This window comes from Meleagris gallopavo, chromosome 1, assembly GCF_000146605.3.
Source record: "Meleagris gallopavo isolate NT-WF06-2002-E0010 breed Aviagen turkey brand Nicholas breeding stock chromosome 1, Turkey_5.1, whole genome shotgun sequence".
Classification (NCBI taxonomy): domain Eukaryota; kingdom Metazoa; phylum Chordata; class Aves; order Galliformes; family Phasianidae; genus Meleagris; species Meleagris gallopavo.
In genome coordinates this window covers 82,299,513-82,321,559 of record NC_015011.2, presented here as the reverse complement: position 1 = coordinate 82,321,559, position 22,047 = coordinate 82,299,513, and the positions used below count along the sequence as shown (strand labels likewise).

General features: G+C 39.1%; 1 protein-coding gene across 1 annotated transcript in view; it reads left to right on the top strand.

Annotated features, from left to right (window-relative positions):
• COL8A1 (collagen type VIII alpha 1 chain) overlaps positions 1-22,047 on the top strand; it is an 86,778-nt gene that overhangs the window by 36,996 nt on the left and 27,735 nt on the right. The window contains 1 exon segment of the mRNA XM_010719996.3: positions 19,284-19,396. The gene's annotated coding sequence lies outside the window, so the exon portion shown is untranslated.

Here is a 22,047-nt window from a genome sequence, read left to right as displayed (position 1 = left end):
ATGTTGGCCAAAGCTCCTTGGCTAAGCTCTGGGGATCTTGTTGAAGGAGTTCATAAACATGAAGCAAACAAGCAATCATTGTGTGGGCTGAAGAACACTCTTTGAGATGCACACAAAAGGAGTATTTTGATTAAAGGATGTGATACCAAGTCAACATTAGCCTGAGGTTGCCAAATGGAGGCCACCAGATGACTGACAAATGCAAATGCACCCTTAGCAGATGTTTCTCATTTCTGTGTATTATTCTTTAATCATCACAAGTTTTGTTTCTCCCACTAAACTCTATAACATACTTCAGGGCTCAAATAAAACATTGACATTTTCCCAACATGATAGGCAGCACTGGAAATAAGGGAACAGGACATTTTTAGAAGAATTTTTTAAAAAGTCCTAGATTCCCTGACTGTATTTTACTTAGTTGATATTTGACCCTTTTCTTTTTCCTTTGTAGCAAGTGGTTCTTCCCTTCTGACTTTTTTAGGTGGTATTTTTGCAAAAGTAGAGATTTCCCATTACTCATCACAGGTTTTACCTTTTTTTTTTTTTAGTTTGAAGGTACTATTTCTATGTTGTCTAATCTCCATAACTCAAGACCGTTTGCCATTTTAACTACAGTCTTGATAACAGTGATAATAAAATTGATTGCAGTTGTTAGACGCAGGATTATGTTTACAGAATTCTTCAACAATCTTAAGTTATATCTTACTTTTCACTTGAACAACGACTGCTAAGTTACAAAGCTGATTTCTGTTTTTGTTCTTGCAGTCAGTCATTCACTGTTTGTGGGCACATTTGTTTAACTGCTTCAAGTTCCACATACATCAGGTGACGAAAGTTCAGGGAGTGTTTAGACATTGCTCTCAGACATAGGGCTTGAATTTTGGGTGGTCCTTTATTGAGCCAGGAGTTGGATTTGATGAACTTTTTAGGTCCCTTCCAACTCAGCATATTCTATGATTCTGTGAATAAGTATTTTCAAAGGAGATGGTGATTTTGAACATTTGGCTTTCCACAAGTGCCCAACTGCAGACTATGCAGCAAGGCCAGCCCTTCCCCAAGTGCTGAATGCTTATTTCTGAAAATAAGATTGCTTTAAAGTATCTCAAACTGAGCATTAGTCTGCTTTCAAAGCATACATAGGCAAAAGCCATCATCATTTGTGTCAGGTATAAAACTAAGGTTTGTATTCAAAACCTTAAAGAAGCTGAGACAAAAATGTTCACTGCTTTTAAAAACCAAGTTGCAATTTTCTGTTTGTGACAGCATTAATTGCTTTGGAAGTTACGACACTCTAGAACCAGTAAAGAAAAGTTGAAATCTTAATCATACAAAATCCTTTTTTTCTGTTAATTTAAGCTGGAGGAAGAGAAATAGAAGAAATCCACAACATATGAGCAAAATTATCTCTAAATGGAGTGTTCAAAAATGTTTCCATCAGGCATCCGCAGACGGGTCTTTAACTGAAAGCCAAGTATTAAATGGCATCTATTTTAAGTTTTGCATTCCAAGAAAGAAAGTATGAGCCAGATAAGTTAGTCTGTGTTGACATGTAAAGTACATCACACCCATCAGAAGGGCAGACATGGATCTAAATGACCCAAAAGATTCTCTGTGACTCAACTGAATACCGGAGAAAAGAAGCATAAATGAATTTGACCACTGGTAATTCAGTTGTAGTCACTGCACCTCTGAATCAGCCTGTATGTAAACTTCCACTAGACAGAAAACACCTGGAAAAGTTCTCCTAGGAGGGCTTGCTTCTTTGACAGCTTTGGATGACAGCCTGCATAAACAAAGAGGCAAGAAAGAGACATTGTCCTTTTCTTTTTTTCTCTTTTAACTACAGCATTGTTTTTACAATCACTTCCAAAAGGCCAAATGTACAGTTCCAGAGCTTTTTCTACAAGCAGAGCATATACTTACAAGCTTGGAGTTATCAATATATGCTTAGTATTTTCAACATTCTTCACTGTAACTCATACTGGTTTTCCTTCAGAGTTTATATTTAATTTTCCCCGGAAAGCTGTGAAATTGAAATTTTTGTGCACATAAAAACTTCACTCCTCAACTATTAGTCTCATGTATGATATCACTTCCTTTTGTTGTTTATAAGCAAGAAGATTGTTCAGAAATTTCCCAGATTTGTGTATTCTCAGTGAATTAAAAATATTAATTTAGTCTTTATTTAAACAAAATAATTAGAAAATCAACATGATGTCAAACTGAGACTAGTTTCAGTAGTAGTGATGGTAACTGATTAACTTCACTTTGCTTAACAACATTGTTTAAATTCTTCCTGCCTCCCCCTGAGTCAATTATTTTAAAACTCAAGGGATTTCTCTTATGCACATCTGCGAATTCAATGTCAGTTCCAGACTCACATTCTGGTGGTGAATCAAGCTGGCCTCAGTTCACCCAACAAGAGGCCAGCTTTTACCAGACAAACTGAGGTGACTTAATACTTGTGGGGTTTCACTGACTGATATCTGGCATATTTACTTGCTTTCACCATCCTTTTTCCACCTCTAATGAATCAAACATATTACTACATTCTGTTGACAAATTGAAGATGATAGGAGAGAGCAGATGAGACAGACATTAACAATTTTAAAGCAAGGACGCATGGCTTAACTCCCTAAATATCTGACGCCATCAGCTTTTCAAAGGGAGGCTTTCATTTCTGAGAAAGGATTGAGAAACAGATCTAAAGTTTAAGCGTTATCATTTAAACTAAATTATTCAGAAATTAGGCAAGAAATAGCAATTCCAAATTACTGCACCATCACCAGTGAATATCCTAGGTAGTATACATAGCATTACTTAGTGATATGGGTTATCCATATATGGTATATTCTTATAAACGATGGGAAACTAATCATCGAATCGTAGAATGGTTTGGTTGGAAGAGACCTCAAGGATCATCAAGCTCCAGCCCCTCTGATGTACATATGCATACACACATATATATACATTTTATAGTAAATATAAAGTTTGATTCATTTTTTTAGTACAAATTTGAGCAGTACCAAAATGAGAATTTGTTACTTATTGACATGACCGAGTTGCAAAACTAAACATGAATTGATATGATTTGGACTTCTTCCATCCAATAGAAACAGTGTTGGGCTCTTAACATCCCTGAGGAAAGAGACCTGTGCAAATAAGTCATGAGACCAAAAGCCTAGCACTGCCAATGACTTCCTGAGAACCTTTAGGCAAATTACTTTCTTTTTTCCTTGGTTTTCTTGTTTTTTCCTGGTTATAACAAAATTTATTCATACTTACCCTAGAAATTCTTGTGGCTGTAAACTGTTGGTTCTTGAGCACTAAGCAGCACTAGTACAAAACTGGCTGTCATAAGCACATTGTTTTGTTGAGAACAGGAACGTAATTTCATTTTTTTCCAGCTGTTGTTTCTTGGCATGCTCCCATGTAATACTGCTAGTACTCCTCCCAGGGGGCTTTTTTCACCTTTATGCAGCTTTGTTTCAGTGCTGTCTGCTCACAGTCTGTCAGGCCTGATATTGTGGCTCTTGCTCACACAGGATTGTACACATCACTCTTCAAGTTCTTTCATGACAGTCACTGAGACTAATTGATAGGCAAGGAATTGCTCAGGCTGAGAGAAGCCATGTATAGGGGACAGAAATGCAACACACCTAAGATAACCTACGCCAAACAGGGATAATATTCCCATGTTAATTTCTAACATTTTTTGAGGAGGCTGCTCTTCCCACTTTCAGATCTGAGACTTCCAGTCTTTTCTTTAAGAGATTCTGAGTTTTCTCGTCTTGTTCCATCATGCTATGCTTTTCTTTTCATTTTCTCTCAGTCAGGTGCTGTTTTTGCAGCACTCTTCTCTTCACTGCTTCTTAGACAACTGTCCTTTAGTGTCTAATGTAATTTTTTAGCTTGGTAAGTGTCATTTCTCATCCTTTGCTCTTTGTGGATCTACCTTCACTTACACTGCATAGGCCACAAAATCTTTAAGGTGATTCTGCCTTTACTACACAGCACCCATAGTGCCTTTCTCCTTGGCAGTCTGACAGTTTGTTCTTTTATGATAACCAGATGCTGGGGACAAGTGGGAGAACAGATCACAGCATATTCCCCTACAAGAAGGATATCTTGCATGCTGTCAAATATGGTGTGCATACCCTTTGAGCCTCCTGACCAAATTTCTTGAAGATATGTTTTTGGAAAAAGTACAGTGTTACTGTTACTAAGAACTAATGCCAAAGCAAATTAGTTCAAAGAAATATCTTGGAAGATCAGCAGTAGATGCTAGGAGCTCAAATCCCAATAATTATCATAGCATGGGAAAATCGATGGATTTTCTCAATAGCTTCCTAAGAGACCTATTTAGCAAAGATTTTCAACTTAAGTAGGCTAAGGTTCAATGTAAATCCTAATATCTGCCAGAAAAATAGAGAGTAAATAATATTGATAACTTTCTACCATAAAGAGAGACTTGAAATATCATATAATGCTTTCTTGGTCACATAGAGCACTACGTATTTGAAAAAAGCCAGCAGGCTGTTTTAAACTGAATCACAAGCGTTTCTGCTGAGAAAGCAGCAGCTGCCTCAGAGCCATTAACAATGAGGTCTGCTTTGAAGAGATGGAGCAAATTTATTTGCTCTGCAACAGAGTAAACCTTCAGTTCTGGTTTTTTTGAAACATTCTTTCAATAGTTTAGCCTGGGTTTTGAGCAACCTTTTCAGAATTAAGCACCCTACCAGACTGCTGCCAACAAAGGTTGGTTCATTCCTCAGTAAAGTGGAAGTCTTGTTATTTAAATAAAGTAGCTACTGTAGTAGATTTGCAGATATGTTAAGAGTATTACAGGATCTAGAGGTAGACTTAGGAAGAAAATACTATAAAGCAGGAAAAAATTAAACAGTGTACTTATTGAAACTTAAAAGACATTATGACATGTGACATGATTGCATCAGATAATAAGCAGGTGGAACTGTGCTACCTGTATGTGTAGCGCAATGAGTGTCACAAAGTGAAACCTGTTTATGGTTATGCTTTTCCTTTACAACACTGTCACCTTTTAAAACCTATGCACCACCATCCACTACATTAGGGGAGGAGTAATGAAGCTACTGGGTCCTTCCATCCCCTTTCATGAACTGCAAAACACCATACTGTGTTTTCCTATGCACAGGCAGATTGAAGCTGAAGCTGAAGCGGTGTATGCGCATGCCAAACATTCACTGTGACAGGATGGTAGCTTCTGCTAATCCTAATGAGCATGATCAGAATGATGCAGAAAGATCACTTGGCACACAGCCTCCCTAAATTAAATATCTGCAAACTATTGCTGCAAATCACCAAACTGCAGTTGTATATGGAGAGTGAAGAGCCATCATAAGTGCCTCTGATTATCCAGGGCCTGCTTATTCCTGTGCAATACTAACCACATGAGGTCTACGTGCAGGGAGTTTCAGGATTCTCTCACCTGAACCTTTCAGGCTTGTATTCTTAAGGACAGACCATTATGATTTGCCAGGATAAAAATTACAGCACACCAAGGTAACCAGAGAGTCACGTACAGGCAGCAAGAGGTAGGAACAGGTCAGTAGTGCTTTCACAATGGTTTTCTTGTCTGAGGTTCATAGTATGTCAGGGGTGGATTAACTGCCTGACACTGCAGGCCAATGGCTCAATGTGAACTGTATGAAACAAGGTATCAGGCTCTTGCCCAGGCTTGGCATAAGAGCCTCATATGTCTGTAAGTGGAACTTGTGATGTGTGCTCTGGAAGCACACCCCCAGTATGAAGTTTTTCAACTAGTGAAAGTTCATCTGTCAGGCCTCTAAAATAAGCACCCTGGAATTTTACTGGGAAAAAAAAACTTTAACAGAAACAATCTTATATTCAAAAATCTGCATGCAAATTTACTCCCTTTAGAGAATAAGCTGGGATGTTTTAGCAGACTCAGCTGCAAATATTTTATTGGCAGGTGATTAAAAGCTTCAGTTTTTGATAAAATTTCCAGGAAAAAAAAAAACAAAAAACAAACAAACAAACAAAAAAACAGATGCTTACAGGAGACTGACAATACAAGAGGAAGAAAGCAACACTGGGAAAAATGCATAAGCAAAAAACAGAGCCAGATCCCCTCAGAGCTTGCTTTGGATAAATTATTAATGATTTCCATGGAAGCCCATCGATTTGCATGAATTTAGAGAAGAGTCAGGCAACTTGTTTTCTTGGTACAGTGAAGGCATAGGAATCGTTTCGCCTCCCCACATACTTGGAAAGTGTCCTACTACAAGAAGTTAGAACCATCTAAGCCCTGAAATGTTGGAAGAGATTAAACTCTGGAATCAATTAAATTTTATCCCAAGCTGTGATCAATCTTATTTTTTCTACTAGATATTTATTACGTCAATTATATTCCTTCAGCATCTCAGCATTCCATTAGGTGTCCAGGGAGAGCTGCCTGTATTGAAAATTTTCATAAACTACCCAAAAGCTTTTAGATGCACTTAGAAATCATTAATCACTGTAGGGGAGTTTCTGGCCTGTTTTAAAGTCAACGGCAAAACTTCTCTTGACTTCAACAAGGATTGAATTTCACCTCATCCATGTGTCTAGCAGGTGCCATTGCTTTTAATGCCAATTACCATCAGGTGTCTTTGCTGGCAGTTCCAAATACATCACTTTCTTTATTATCCAGTATATTAGAAACTTGTTCTCTGCTGGCTCATACGAAGCTTTCAGCTCAAGGTGGAGGTTGTGAGATCTATCCAAATGAGGTTGCACACTGCTGGAATAAGTTCCTGGCTCCTTTCCAGGCTCTTGCTCTCTGTCTCTTAGTGGCTTTGGAGCTAACCGAGTAATAAATCAAAGCTGATTCGTAATTTATATGGCCCAAGGGTTGCAACAAAAACTTGATGAATCTACCAAAGCATCCTGCCAATTAGAACTATTTGTTATGCCACTGATCTTCTCATGTGGTGAACTGCCCGATGCTATTTTGCATGCGGTCACATTTTAGGCTGACGTTGCAAATCTGAGCAAATCATCTAGGTATAGAATTAATAAAGCTAACAAGCATTTTCGACTTCTAGTTCAACTTCCAACCCTAGAACTGTAGATAACTACACATTAATTAATTTCTTCCAGCTTCCACTATGAGGTTTTATCATTTAACAGATGGAGAAACATTAGCAAAAAGCTGCTAAAAGGCTTGCCCATCTGCTGATACAATATCTGTGGAACATGGATCCTTCCTGTAATGATTAGTTTCCATGTGTTGTTATTATCTCTACATGTTTGCCCAATTTTCTCCTTTTTTTTCAGTTTTGGAATAGGATGTACCTGAATTCTTAAAGCCATCCCATTTCACATCTCTGCTAGAGACATTTGTGTTCACTGAACTGATGGCCCATGCAAGAATTCATATATCTAAGTAATGAAGGTTTCATCTTTGGGAAAAAGCAACCCACTGAGTTGTCTTTCTACCTTTCTCCATATAACAAAGAATTTGTTTTCTCTTGTCATTTCTGGGAGTCAAAGCCTATCTAATTATCCCCATCCTTTGTCAGACTCATCTCATTATGTTCAGAAATTTCAAGCTTCTTTCTCCCCTAAAAGTTCACTTGGAAATACTGATATACAAATAGGATGTTAATAGATGTGGAATTTTGTTACTAGCTTTGATCTCTAGCACACTTACACCCATCAGTCAGATTTGCAATGTGACCCATCTTCCTACATCTTATTTAAGTCAAATTTTAAATTAAAATAACCACATCTTTTGTTTTATTGCTATCATAACCAAATGTTTTAAACTCTCAGGTATCTAATCAACCAGCCAGCTATCCTGCTAAAATTTGAAATATTTTTTTTTAACATTTGCCAGACAAAACTTATCCCTGTCAGCCTTGTAGTGTTATTGGATAAGAAACTAAAGGCATTAACCAGATGCTGTGGAAGATAAGCTGTTTTATATTTTCACTTGCATCCATCTGTTCTTGAAGGAAGAAAGGGCTGGTATTTTTTCCAGTTTCCAAAATCCATAGATTTTAATTCTGTGCTCCCATATAGGTTTATTCTACCACTTCCAAAAATGGTACCCATTTATGGTCATTCCATATGAAATACATACCAATAGCTAAGTTCCACGGAATTGTCTACCTCCCTATGATTTGGATACCAGTGAAGGTATTGGTCTGTTAAATTTTCAGTAGTTTCAGGCATGGAAAAAGAGTTATTTTTACAACACAGAATCATAGAATCATCAAGGTTGGAAAAGACCTCCAAGATTATCCAGTCCAACCATCAACCTACCACCAACATTTCCCCACTTAAACCATGTCCCTTAGTACCACATCTGAACATTTCTTAAACACCTTCAAGGACAGTGACTCACCCACATCCGTGGGCAGCCCATTCCAGCACCTGACCACTCTTTTGGAGAAGAAATTTTTCCTAACATCCAGTCTGAATCTCCCCTGGTGAAACTTGAGGTCATTCCCTCTAGCCCTATTGCTGGGGGTCAGGCTGACCCCCACATCTCTACAACTTCCTCTCAGATAGTTGTAGAGAGCAATACGGTCTCCCCTGCGGCTCCTCTTCTCCAGACTAAATAATCCCAGTTCCCTCAGACAGTCCCTATAAGACTTGTGCTTCAGACCCCTCATCAGTTTCGTTGTCCTTCTCTGGGCATACTCCAAGGCCTCAATGTCTTTCTTGCCATGAGGGGCCCAAAACTGAACACAGTTCTCAAGGCTCAGCCTCACCAGTGCTGAATGCAAAGTAATGATAGCCTCCCTGCTCCTGCTACCCATACTATTTCTGATGAAAGCCAGAATGTCATTGGCCTTCTAGGCCACCCTGGCTGGTTTAGCTGAGTATCAACCAACAATCTCAGGTCCGGTTCTTCCACACAGTATTCAAGCCAGTCTGCCCCAAACCTGTAGTGTTGCCTGGGATTGTAACAACCACAGTGCAGGTCCTGGCACTTGGTCTTGTTGAATGTTTGCCCACTGGTCTCAGCACAGCGATCTAGTCTGTTCAGTATGCCCTGTAAGGTCTTCCTGTCTCCAGGTAGATCAGTACTTCCTCCCAACTTGGTGTCGTCTGCTAACTTACTGAAGGTGAGTTCAATCTCCTCATCCAGATCATCAGTAAAGATTTTAAACAGGAGAATGTAACACTTAAATTATTTTCTACCATATGTACCCTGTAAATTATCTACAGGTGATAGTAGAACCATTCTGGATGTAATATTTATATAGATCACTTCGACTCTCAGGCCATCTTAAAGAAAGGTGGAATTTATCCTGAAAATGGTTTTATAACCAGTATAGCACATAATTTCAAGTGAATTCAGAATAAAATACCATGGATAAAAGAAAGAAGGGTTAACTGCTAGAATTGCTTTCCCACGTGCAAGCAAATTTGATTTTAGTCCTGACTGCAGTGCAAACTCCAGAGCAGAGAAGCTCTGTTGCAATATTTGGATAGGTCCAGTACAGGGAACATTCTGGACCTAACCAGCTCATCTCACTCCATTGAAATTCTTACCGTCTCCAGAAAAGGCTAACATCAAACTCCATTCTATAAGGGCTGCTCTGAAGGCAATGCCTCCTATTTTATTATGTTGGTCCATGACATCAGAGGTGAATGTTGGTGGTATGGCAGTATAGCTTGAACTTACATGTTGTTGCCATGTGACAGATGGCAGCAGAATGCAGTCTGACAAAACAATGTCAGACATGGGAGTGTGTATGAAGCAAAGGAGGGGGCCTGTATTCCTCCATGCAGAAGAAATGGCACCCACTGACATTTATCAACACTTACTTGCTGGACATTTGTGGAGACCAAATAGTGGATGTAAGAATAGTGAGGTGGTGTGTGATGCATTTCAGCAGTGGCAATGGCAATACGAATGACAAACCATGTTTTGGATGGCAGATTTTCAGGAGCATGGCATGCATGGTCTTCTTTATCACTTGTAAAAACGCACAGTGAATGGCCTATGTTGAAAATAGTGTTTTGTTGAGACTTTGCTCTATCAAATAGCATTATTGTGCTCTTTGTGCCTGTTGTAGTTTCTGTGGAAATAAACAGGAGGCATTACTTTCAGAGCAATCCAAATATATTTATGAAAATTTTAAATGAAATCAGTGATCTACCATCATTATCATCATTATGAACTGGTTCTCAATTAATTTGAAGTGATAATTCTGATTTATACTTGAGAAGATTATTTCTAGTGTGCTTGCCAGAACATTGCTCAGATTTTGCAGTCTACCTGTTTTCAGGATCTATTCTTTTCACACTCTTCATAATTCCAGAAGCTTTAGGAATATGATTAGAAACATTCCTATCACCAAAATCATTCCATCCAAATCAGAAGAGATATTTTCACTTAGAATTAATATGTCTTTTTATTCTCTATAAAATGGTCTCAGGAATCCATCCACATCTGGACTGCTGTTGCTTTTTAGAGCTGACTTGTTTCCAGAATATTTGCTTAGATATATTTCCATATAAATGTTCTTTTCTGTTCCTACACTACGTGTGGAAGTTCATCTAAGTCAAAGTACTCGTATTTTGTAGAGCTTGTGCTGTCTCTTCTTGTGTAAATATTTGAGGAAATCCTTAAACACTTCCTTTAAAGTCATAAGTGAATGCTCTCATTTTTACCAGCCCATTGTATTAATTAAATTCATTCAATGGCATTTGAAATGGTTATTTCAGTACTCATGCATGACATATCTGAGCACCATTTCTGACTTCGCACACTTGGCCTTGTAACTGCTGTGTCATTAAAGCCTTGAATTTACATTGCATGGCACTTGGGAGTCTGGTACAGCCTCACCTAGAAATATCACCTCTATAAACACATGATGAAATTTTGAAAGAGACATTCCAGGCATAGTAGAAACACAGCGTATACTGTAAATTTTAATTATCTAATGACAATCTGAAGATAAAAACTATTCTGAGCTTGAAAAAATGCAGACCATGCTTTTTGGCGCTGGGGAGGCAAGGGGCCAGGGGACATGAGATCTGGTTGGGATGGCAGAACACACCTGGGGTAGAACACAGTTCAGGAGGTGGGTTGTGTGACAGATTCCTCATGAACAAGCAATGTTTGAGCCACTGGTTCTGGATAAAGCTTCATGTTGCCACAGAAAGGTGGCTGACCCACTGACACAGGCAGAGACTGCCTCTTACCTGCCCTATGTCTTTAACACTCCTCCAGATCTGTCCTCAGACAGAGGATTTGGCATGTCTGTTCTTCAGGTATCAGCAAACAGAGAGCAGGGGCTCTTCCTTAACTCACAAGATACTGTGAAGATAAATATCTGAATATTTAGGTACTAGTGTGATAGTGACCAAATAAGCCTCTGGTATGAGCTTATTCGGTACTATATTAGCACAGAGAAGAATTCTCCTGCTTGCCTGTAATGGGAAACTCCTAAAATATGGCCTTAAAAGGATTGGACAACAAACAGCACAAATCCCTCCGGGGGATGAAAGGGACATCATACGTTGCAGTTTGCAAAGGCATTTTACTTACAAGGGTGGCATTTTGAACATATTCTCAGTACATTTTCCTCTGTGAGCCTGAAAGCATTTCACTTTATGATGAAACACACAATTTCTACTTTTTTATTAATAACAGTAATACATTTCTTTTCATTTTTTCATCCCAACCTGAGTAGAAAATACATGTCTGTTTGAGAAACGCTTTATTGTTTTGATTTTACTTGAGAGAAAGAATGATGATGAACAAAATAAAAATATGCCTTTCTGTAAGTGATATTTTGCTCTCTGCTAAGAGCAGAGGGGGCATTTCCATGGGGGGCATTTCCACCAGCTTCAGGCCCTGATTCAGCAAAGGAACTAATCATGCATAAATACAATGTACATGAGCAATCCAATTTAGTTACTCTCAAAAGTAATAAGATGCATGTTTTGTTTCTTTATCAAATCAGTTATTTGGAGAGTTGAAACAGAAAACATTTCCTTTATGATGTGATATCCTATAAGGCTAGAATAGCAATTGTCTGGAAAGCTCATCTCCTTTAAGCCTTACCGTGTGGTAGGACAAGGGAAAATGGTTTCAATAAAAGAGTGAAGATTCAAACTGGAAATAAGGAAAATGTTTTTTACACTAAGCACTGGAAGAAGTTGCCCAAAGAGGTGGTGGATGCCCCATCCCAGGAAACATTTAAGGTCAGACTGGATGGGGCTCTGGGCACCTGGCCGAGCTGTAGGTGTCCAGTTCATTGCAGGGGGGTTGGACTAGATGGCCTTTAAGGGTCCCTTCCAACTCAAACAATTCAATGATTCTATGATTCCATAACTGTTCACTAAAGGTAAATATGCAGTGTCCAATATTCATTTATCTGGGTATCAGCAATGGAGGACAGAATTTACTTTTTTTTTTTCCCTGCCCATACAGAGCTCTGATATTTCATAGTGATTATATTTAAAATATTTGGGAGAATTCTTCCAAATATATTACTTGGAAGTTAGCATAGTTCTTACAGCAGCAGCTCAACCTTTTATGGTAAATTACATGAAAGGATATGGTGTGAATCAGAGGGCTCTGCCAAATAAATAAACGAAGGAACAAGAACTGGCTAGTGCAGTCAGGGCAAGGAAAGCTACCTATTGCTGTGGCGAATAAAGCACATTGGTCATTGCACTCCATACTAGCAAGTTATGTGTTCTGACTTTTATTATATTATATCAAAAATATGTGTTTTGCTTCATTTTTCCTTATTACATGAGACTACGCTGATAAAAATTCCAGGATGAATAAAGAATTGGTTTGTTAAGATTGGCAGCGGCAAGGAACTGGAAAGTTTACTTTTCTAATTTTTTATTTTATTTTTTATTTTTTAAAGAGACATGCATAAATAACCCAACTAAAATTATACAGTGCCCTTTATACCTTATGTTTCCTTCTACAGGTGTCTCTCCCAGAATAGCTAGTCTTGGCTGGCAGTAGCAAATTTTTTGCATGTATTATTTAAAATCAGGAAAAAAAAAATCAAGAAAGAAATTCAGTAGTATTAACAGAGCTTAGATTTCATCATAAATTTGAAATTCTGTCCAAGTTCATGGTGTAGAAACATACCAGAGAGAAACACACAGTGATACTTAATTCTGTCCTGGAGGCCTGGCAAAATTTCAGTCTGGGCCAATAATATCTCCCCATAATCTCCCTGGCACTTCCCACCTACACTATTATAGCAGTTCAGTATGCTCATACAAACCCTTTCTTGGGAGGCAGTTTTGTAGGAATTACTTTGGATGAAAAGCCTGAGAAACTTTTCACTGTTACAAACCACTACTAACCAAAAGCACGTCTTGTGATACTCCCAAAAGCAGTAAAGAAATCACCTGCCATAACCCAGTATCTATCTTTACCTCAATGCAAGTAGCTTATGCTGCCTGGCAAGCAGAAACACTAGTTTTTCATGGACTAAATAAAGTGCAACATCTATACCTATTTGTATGCTAGCTGTAATCACACCCAAATAGCTTCTAATAGTTTAATCACATAGAATCAAGTTACTGACATTGAACAATAGAAATGCGTTCCATATCAGAACAAATCTGAAGTAGTGCATTAATTAACAAGGTAGAAAAATTCCTTAGACAAACTAAAGTTGGAGAAAACAGAGACTGTGATTTCATTGGCTTAAGGCAGTACTTCTACAGCTAGACATTCAAAGCACTGCACTCGTTCCTAATGATACAGCCATGTATTTCTTCCAGTAGAGTCCGCAGGAATTGTCTGGATAAGACCACCCATTTAGTTCTTAAATTCTAATCCTTAATCTTTCATGTTGATTTTCCACAAATTGTGTGTTCAGTTTCCGTACTTAAGTCCTCCCACACAGCAGGAGAAGGCAGCATGAAAGTGGCCCGGCCCAGCCCAGGTATGCACCGTGAGCAGCTCCTTGTGTTATCTCACAGAGGGTAGACAGAGCTGGGCAGCAATGGATAGGAGCAGGGCCCCAAAGCAGCTGGAAGAGCAAACAAGTGGCAGAAACAGAACTAGCACTCACCTACCTCAGTCATTTTCAGGACAAGAAACACTACTTGGCTCCAGTCCTACAGAGTAATTCAGTGTACAAAGCATACAGCACATAAACAGTGGCACTGAAGCTATCACGGCCAGAGAAATACATGCTACAGTTAACGTGTTTAGATCCCCTCATGCCAAAGTATTTTTCTGGTTTGGGGCCTGGCAGTTCAAAACCTCTGTCATTTTCCACCTGAAGTCCTTGCTGTGCACCTCAAGGAGGTGTCTTGGCAGAGGAAACGATGCAAGTAACAGGTCCTTCCCAATGTTGGACGGTGCTGGAGAGTCCACTCAGAACAGGAAAAACTTCTCCGAAAGAGTGATCAGGAGTTGGAATGGACTGCCCAGGGAGGTGGTGGAGTCACCAACCCTGGAAGCATTCAAGAAACGTTTAGATATTGCACTGAGAGACATGGTTTAGTGGGAAATATGGGTGGTATGTGGACAGTTGAATTGGATGATCCTAGAGGTCTTTTCCAACCTTGGTGATTCTATGATTCTATTCTATGATTCTATGAACACCACCATCCTGCTGCCCTCAGCTCCCCATGAGTACCAGGTCAGAAAGAGGGAATGAATGAGGAAGAACTTCCTCATGTTTTAAGAACAGAAGACTTGGTTTACCTACAGGTGACTCAGTATCGCCTGATTACATCAGATGCGGTGATCCATGTTTCTTCTGAAGTCTAATAGCAAGTGGAAACTACTGAGAATGTACCCTATCTACCATCTTCTAAATAGGAAGTAAGATCATATGAGATCATGCCCCATAGCCAGACTAAATCAGCCACGTGCATTGTAGTAGGAAAGTAGCGGGAAAAGGCAATTAGAACAATCCTTTTCCAAGAGCAGAACAGCCAAGATTCTTCTAGCATCACAGAAGTCTGATAGACCCAACAGGAGTTAGGATGACAAAAGTGATTCAAGAGAGCAGATGCCATAACATTCTCCTTTTTGTTTTTATAATCAGTCACGGGTAGAAACTTGGCATATAGTTTCTGAAGCAATCGTGACAAACATGATATTTTTTTCTATGCTGGATATAAAAATATAAAAATATTTTTACCTCAGTGTTGCTTAAAACCTTGGTTTTGATTCAAGTATCTCAAAATATTGAGAATAATTGCAACATTGTGTGCCGCCAGCATCTGCAGTACAAAACTCTGTGTTTTTCTCACACTTTACATGAAAAAAGAACATTTTGCACCTCAGTAGATGGCTGTGGTTTTGGATCACAAAGCACCAAAGGTTTTGATCTGTTCTGATTCCTATCCTTGTATCTCATTTTTCTCGTGGCTTAGAACAAAATATTAATGTGACTCATCTGTCATAAGTAATTCTCATATCCTCAACTGTATATTAGTGTGTGTCTAGAGAAAAGCTGTGGTTCCGTAGAAGTGTTTGTGTACTTTGTATTCAGGGAGGATGGTAATGAAAGGTGTTTTATACAAAACAAAACAAAAGGAACAATGGCAACAGAAAACGGTGAATTATAAATAAAAGCAACTTTTATGTACTGTAATTAAACATAATAAATACTTTAAAATGCACTATTTCAATTTAGTACTTCCCAGCTTTAAAAATCACAGCTGTCAGTTCCTGGAACACTGGAAAAGGAAACAATAAATGGCAAAACAATACATATTTAGACTTTGTGGACTGGCGTGTCCAAAGTGAGTCCCAAGTGTGATACTGAAACATTTACAACAACACTAATTATGCATGGAAAGCTGCTATTTGAAATTGCAAATGTCAGTTCCAGGATGTCAACATTTTCTGGTACTGTTTAGGAAATCCTGCGTAATGTGCTTCTTTCAAAAGACATAATTATGTGTGCACATTCCTGTGACTCTGCTTCAGACCCAGCCTTCTATTCTATGATAGTTCTCTGTCACAAAAATTTTAACAATTCAGTAGAAAATAGCCCAAACAATGAGTAAAGCAGTAATTCTGCTACAGAAGCATTTGCAGCAATTGACCGGATTCCTCTTTTCCCCACCAAACCAGACTGAAATACTTTACTTAATAGATCCAGCTCGTTGCAAACCTCATTCCACAAAAGTCATTTGCATTTGGGCTGGATATTGAATCAGAGCAACTCAGGTCTACGCTTAAAATAGAGTTTGTATTTATATAACTGAACTAGGGGTCATGCTGTTTTTGTGTCAAAGAGATTACAGTGATTTTCTACATTTCTACTGTTGCCTTTCTGCACTTGCATTGAAAATACAAATGCTGTTTTCCACACCTGGCTAAGACCTGCAGCCAACAAAGTTGGAGAGAGAGGAGAATGCATGCCACCTCCTATATTTAAAGATTTTGTACACGGAGAACAAATCCTTCACTCTCCTTTCAGCTACAGATTAGCACAAAAGGGTTCTTAGCAGAGAAATGAAATGCAACTGTACCAATCAGGAAATCTAATGCTTAACTTTCTTAGGAATGATTTCCCTCATACTCTTTCTCCCCTTGCTGCTCCAGGAAGTCTTAACAGGCCTTCTTTTCTCCAAAGCAAAAATGACTGTCCTGTGTTGCTTTGTTCTTTCCAACACTGTGGCTTTCCACTTGTAACATCTCCATGCTGCCTTGTGTGTATCAGGATCTCCACATTACCCAATAACACAGGGGAGACAGGGTATGTAGTAGACCTTTCATGAGATTAATTATCTGGGCTAAAAAATAGTCATTGCATCATCATAAGCTTTCAGTTCTGAAAGTTAAGCAAAAGAATGCACACATAGCCATCAGTCTCAGGACATGAAGAGCTGGATAATAATAATTCTGGAAAGATTTATAGAGAACAACACCCCAAAGCAGCCAGAAGTTTCTCTCCTAAAAAATCATCAGGAGCCAGAATTTGGCTTTGTGTTACGCAAAACCCAACTGGGTTGGGTTACACACTGGCCAGGGATGTCCTTGGAGCAGACAAGGAAGGCAAAGGCAGCAGTGGTGGCATGGAATGAGGAAAGGCACATGAGAGGGAAAAGGTGGGGACATCAGTGATGTTATAGGAGCTTTGTGAGGACCAAGGGGGACCCTATGTGAGGAATTTGTGAGAGGGTGGGACACTTTTTCTGCTCCCAGAGTTGGATTTTATCCTGGGCACCACTTCCTCCTTCACTTCCTGAATGGGATGCAGAGACTGTCTGCTCCCTTCTGCTCTCCACCATCACCACCTATGCATTTTTCTGTAGCTTCTTGATTGTCAAGGAGGGGTCGGTACAGGCTTGGAGGAGCAGGAATTAGGATAGGAGCAAGGCAAAAAGCCAGGGAAATCCTGCTTCTCCTGAAGGCAGAAAGGGCAGATGTGACTGCTACTGTACTGGGACCTGCTGGTACATGCTGGCACTCCTTCAGCCGCCCTCTAATCCCACAAAGGCAGTAACAGCAACATGGATGGTACAAATTGCAAGCAGGAATGAGCTGCTCGGCTGAAATGCCTAATCCCTCTCTCTTCAGGCACAGGCAAAATAACTTGCCATCCCCTTCAGTCTGGCAGCTCTCCACTTTGTTAACTATTAAAAGCTACCTCCGAATTCATGACTTTCCTTCATCCACGCAAGAAGCTGAGCCAGAGCCCAAACCTAAACACCTGCAAGCTGTGGAAAAGTTTGTGTCCAGAGCCAAACTTTGGAGCTGAGGGCCATGTCTGTAGGTGACGAACGGGTATAGACGTTGTCTAAGTTACTGAATCACTGCTTAAAGGAAAAGGCCTGTTTGGCCAGGTAGACAATTAAAAGCCACTGTTCATTAAACTAGGAATCAAGTGGCAATGAAACTGGCAATTTCTGCTCTCCAGGCTGTAGAATCCTCTCAAGAAAGATGCCAGATGCACATTTCTTCATCCAGCTCAAAGGGTCAGGAATAAATCTGAGGTGAAACAGTCAAACTACCTGCTGGTTTCTCTTGTAAATTCAGTATTGCTTCTTGACTGTCTTCCCTTTCCAGATGCTCTCTTCTTCTAAGATTGGTGATGGATGGGACATCTTGAGCTCAGCTCCTAGAGCACACCAGGTCCTGGGGCAGGCAGCACTGTGGGAGTTCAGCTGAACAAAGGTTGAGAGCTTCTACTCTTGAGTTTTCATTTTGTCCTGGCTGATAAAATGCTTCAAGTAAATTGAGAGAGACCTTTGGCTATATGGCTCTCTGGAGCTACTCTGGCTACTAAGGAACTTCAGAGAGGCAAAACACAGGCCAGGAAGATCTTAGGCCAAATACCTAAAATTTCAACCACAAGACCAATCAGTGCGTGAAACGCACTACCCTGCTTATCAAAGAGCTGTTTTTCTTGTATGGGTGTTAGTGCATGATGAACATTGAGCAGCAAATGGAGCATGCTGTCAGCAGCACAGGGCAGGGCTACAAGAGCAGGCACTGGGCTCTCTCTAGTCCTGATCCTGCAAAGCATTTATGTATGTGCTCAAACACAAGTAGAAGCACAACATCTCCAGAATTTGGGGTTCAGACCAAATCCTGAACATCCAGGTGGCAGCTGAGTCCACCAAACCACTATCTTCTCAGCCATGCCAGTGGGATGTAGTTAGGTGAAGTGTGTATGACGTGGTAGTGGCTGTGTGAGAAGGATTAGCCTATAAAACACATAGACATCGTTCATATTTATGTAGGATGCTAGTATTGCCTGTGGCTTCGTTTGTTAACACCTTTACATTTTGAGTAGTGATGCTTAGGAGTGTGTATGGCAGTTCCAAGCACTTCCTATCAGTCCAAGCCTCTCAGAGGCCAATGATTGCAAGACATTATTTGTACGTACATTTTTGTGGGGGAAATGCACATGGAAAAAGATGAGAATAAGTAAATGTTTTTCAGCAGTCCTTCAAATGGATAATTTTGTACCTAATAATCTGAAAAAGCTACACAGCATCTCTCCAGAAGGGTGGAAACAAGACTCAAGGAACTTTTCCTGAAATCCAGACCCAAGCTTTGATTTATTACAGAATTGCCAACACAAATATCAAACACTAGAATTTTCATTCTATATTCAAATTGCTACCTCAGTTTTTGCAAGCACTTAAAAGGCTGCCTAAAGTGAATGAACTGCCAGGTTGTCATACTTCTGAACAGCAGATCTTGAGTAAGAAGTCTGAATATGGAATTAAGAGACCATGCTAAGCCGCTATGTTTAAAAATCTTGGGCAAAATTCCCCAGTATTTCTGCAAAAGAATTTCTTTTCCTTTCTTTTCCCTCTAGGGACCATCTTAAAATCAACAAAATAACAACGGGCCTCACACAAACAGGAAATCTAGGTCTCTTACAGTGAAAAGCAAACAACCTGTCCTTCTGCCCTTTCCTGAAATCTGAATGTAAGTATATACAGCTTTGAAATGCTGAATGAGTTGTGCATAATGCCAAAACCAAAGCGCAAAGGCTTAAAATTGAAGTTGACTTAAAGCTAGCATGAAGTAGGATTTGATAAATTACTCAAATGTTTGTTATAAACCAAAGGTTTTGAATTTTAAGTAGAAAAATATATGGTACGCATATTTTGGTGATTATCATCAGAAGCATGTTTTTTTCCTAGATAATTAAAAGATCTACTCTTTCAGACATTCTCTGAGGTTTAATAGGAAAGAACATGTAATTTTGGCATTTTGTATTTAAAGAACTTCGTTTAACATTTTTTTACAGTCAATTAAGATTAAGGATGGGTTTAATTAAAAGGTGATGGCAAAAAAACATTCTGTCCTGGGAATAGGGTGAACTATGCTACTGGTGTACTTTTGATATCCAAAATACGTATATACATGTGTCTGCATCCTTACATATGTGTATGCGAAGACAAACAGCATTTCATTTGGAAATCCGTGTTTAATACAATGTGTTGTTTAGCTCAATAACGGGAGGAGTATGTTAAACATCATTTTAAGCCTAATGGAAAAGTTTCTGACAACTAGACATTAGCTCATAGTATCCACAGTCATCTTAAGCCTATGACTATTGTTTGTTATCAAGTGTGACTTTTGGAAGAAAAAATGCATTATTGCTTAACAAATTACATTGCAGTAGTGTCCTATGCTCTGTTTTGGTTTATAGATGGCTAATTAAAAGCATCCAAATGCTAAGAATTAATCATAGAAGTTACTCAGACATTCTGAATGCCTCCTTGGGAAGATGAGCGCCTTGTTCTGTCGTTTTTCTGCCTTGCAGAGTAATCCTGCAGGATATGTCTGAAAGGAAACGCATGGGTCCATACAAACATGGCCTCTCCAGGCACTGGGGTGGGCTGGCCCAGGGCCAGGCTGTCCCATGCCAGGTGCCTGACAGCTCTTGGAGCCGGCCATGGGACCCGCACCATGTGGTGAGGATCCTGGGACCAGCCCTACGCAAGGTGCTAAACTGGTATAACACATAAACAAAAAAGAAAAAGGGAGAAAAAAAAGGAAACCATACAGCCCAAGGCTCCAGCCCACAAAAGTTATAGAGTACAAAATACTTTCCTGCTAGTACTTAATTTGTCCCAGAGCATCTATAAGAAAGTTTTAGAGCCCAATCCACCTAACAATAAAACATCCATCCAAGAACAGCAGTAGACTTCAATAACTTGGTTGTGAGGGTTATGTAGCAGCTGATTAAAACATTCTGTGAGAAAACTGCCTTTATTATTAGTAATTACTTCAAAGGTTTAGAGAAAAATTATATTACAATAAGCATTATATTACAATATTGATCACTTTTAAAAATGTACCATTTGTTCACTACCTCAGAATCCTTCACCTACAGCTGGTGAAATAGGAATACGGGCTACTAAATACATGTACCAGGCAGTAAAAAGCAGTGGTTAATTTAGTCATTGCAAATCAGTACCTGCTACTTTTCATGCATGGCAAAATTGCTTTCAGAAAAAAAAAATAAAATACATCCTCTACAACACAGAGATTTCAAGGCACAGAGAATTAAAAGAGAGAACTAGAGAAAGGTTGAAAGTTCTGGAAAATGTAATTTCCTTCTTTTTTTCTTTTTAATCTATTCCAGTGAATAGAGAAGAATTTCAGCAAAACATTTGGATCTGGACAGAAATATCCCTCACATTAAAAGGAAACAAAGCCCCAGATCTGTAGTGAGAATACAGAAAATTTTCAGACTTGAGCATCAACTGGCAATTAGACTTGAAAGGCATTTGGGTCCAATAGAAGTCCTGAGCTCCTACCAAAATCAACAGTCTAATTGTCTCAGCTGAAACTGGGGCTTAGCTTTTGGGTTTCCTGTAACTAAACCCTGCCACAAACAGCTCTGCTAAGTTTTTTCCTGCAATAAAACAAAATACAGCAAAATTAAGATAAATACAAGAGACAGTGAGGATGAGTACGTAGTTCCCAATGTAAGGCAGGGAGCAGCCATTAGAGAAAGCTTGTGAACATATCAAACTAGGGCTCGTCAGTTCTAAATGGTTGATATGACAGTTCTTCAAAAATAAACAATCAGACATCTGAAAGTAATTGCTAGACTAAGGGATTTAAGTTTATTTTATTTAAGCAATAAGGTATTTTAAAAATGCACTCAGAATGTCTAGCTCGCTTCAAATTGCTTTGGTTTTCTACACAGTGTCATGGTAGTCAGTACCCATCCAAATGTGGTATTTGAATAATATTTTTAAATTGAAAAAAGACAATTGAAATGAAGAAAATAAAACTATTCTGAAAGCTTACCAGAATGCACAGTTTAGTTTAACTTCAGACACTTCATAATCTGATCAAGAAGGAGACCGAAGAAATGTATTGTGCGGAATTTGTAGGCACTGAGTCAGGTGATGAAGTTGTTCAATTTTATGTGGTCTTACTGAGGTCTGATCTTGAAATCAAAGGAAAGTCTAAGTGATTGAAAGTAATATCTCAGTTTGTATATTTTGATGTTCTTTCTCTTTGTCATTTCTCCCATTGCCTTTCATGCTTCCAGGTTTAAATCTTATGAACACCGTCTTCTTCTCTGTCCTCAGATTCCCCTCATTTTCTTGTGC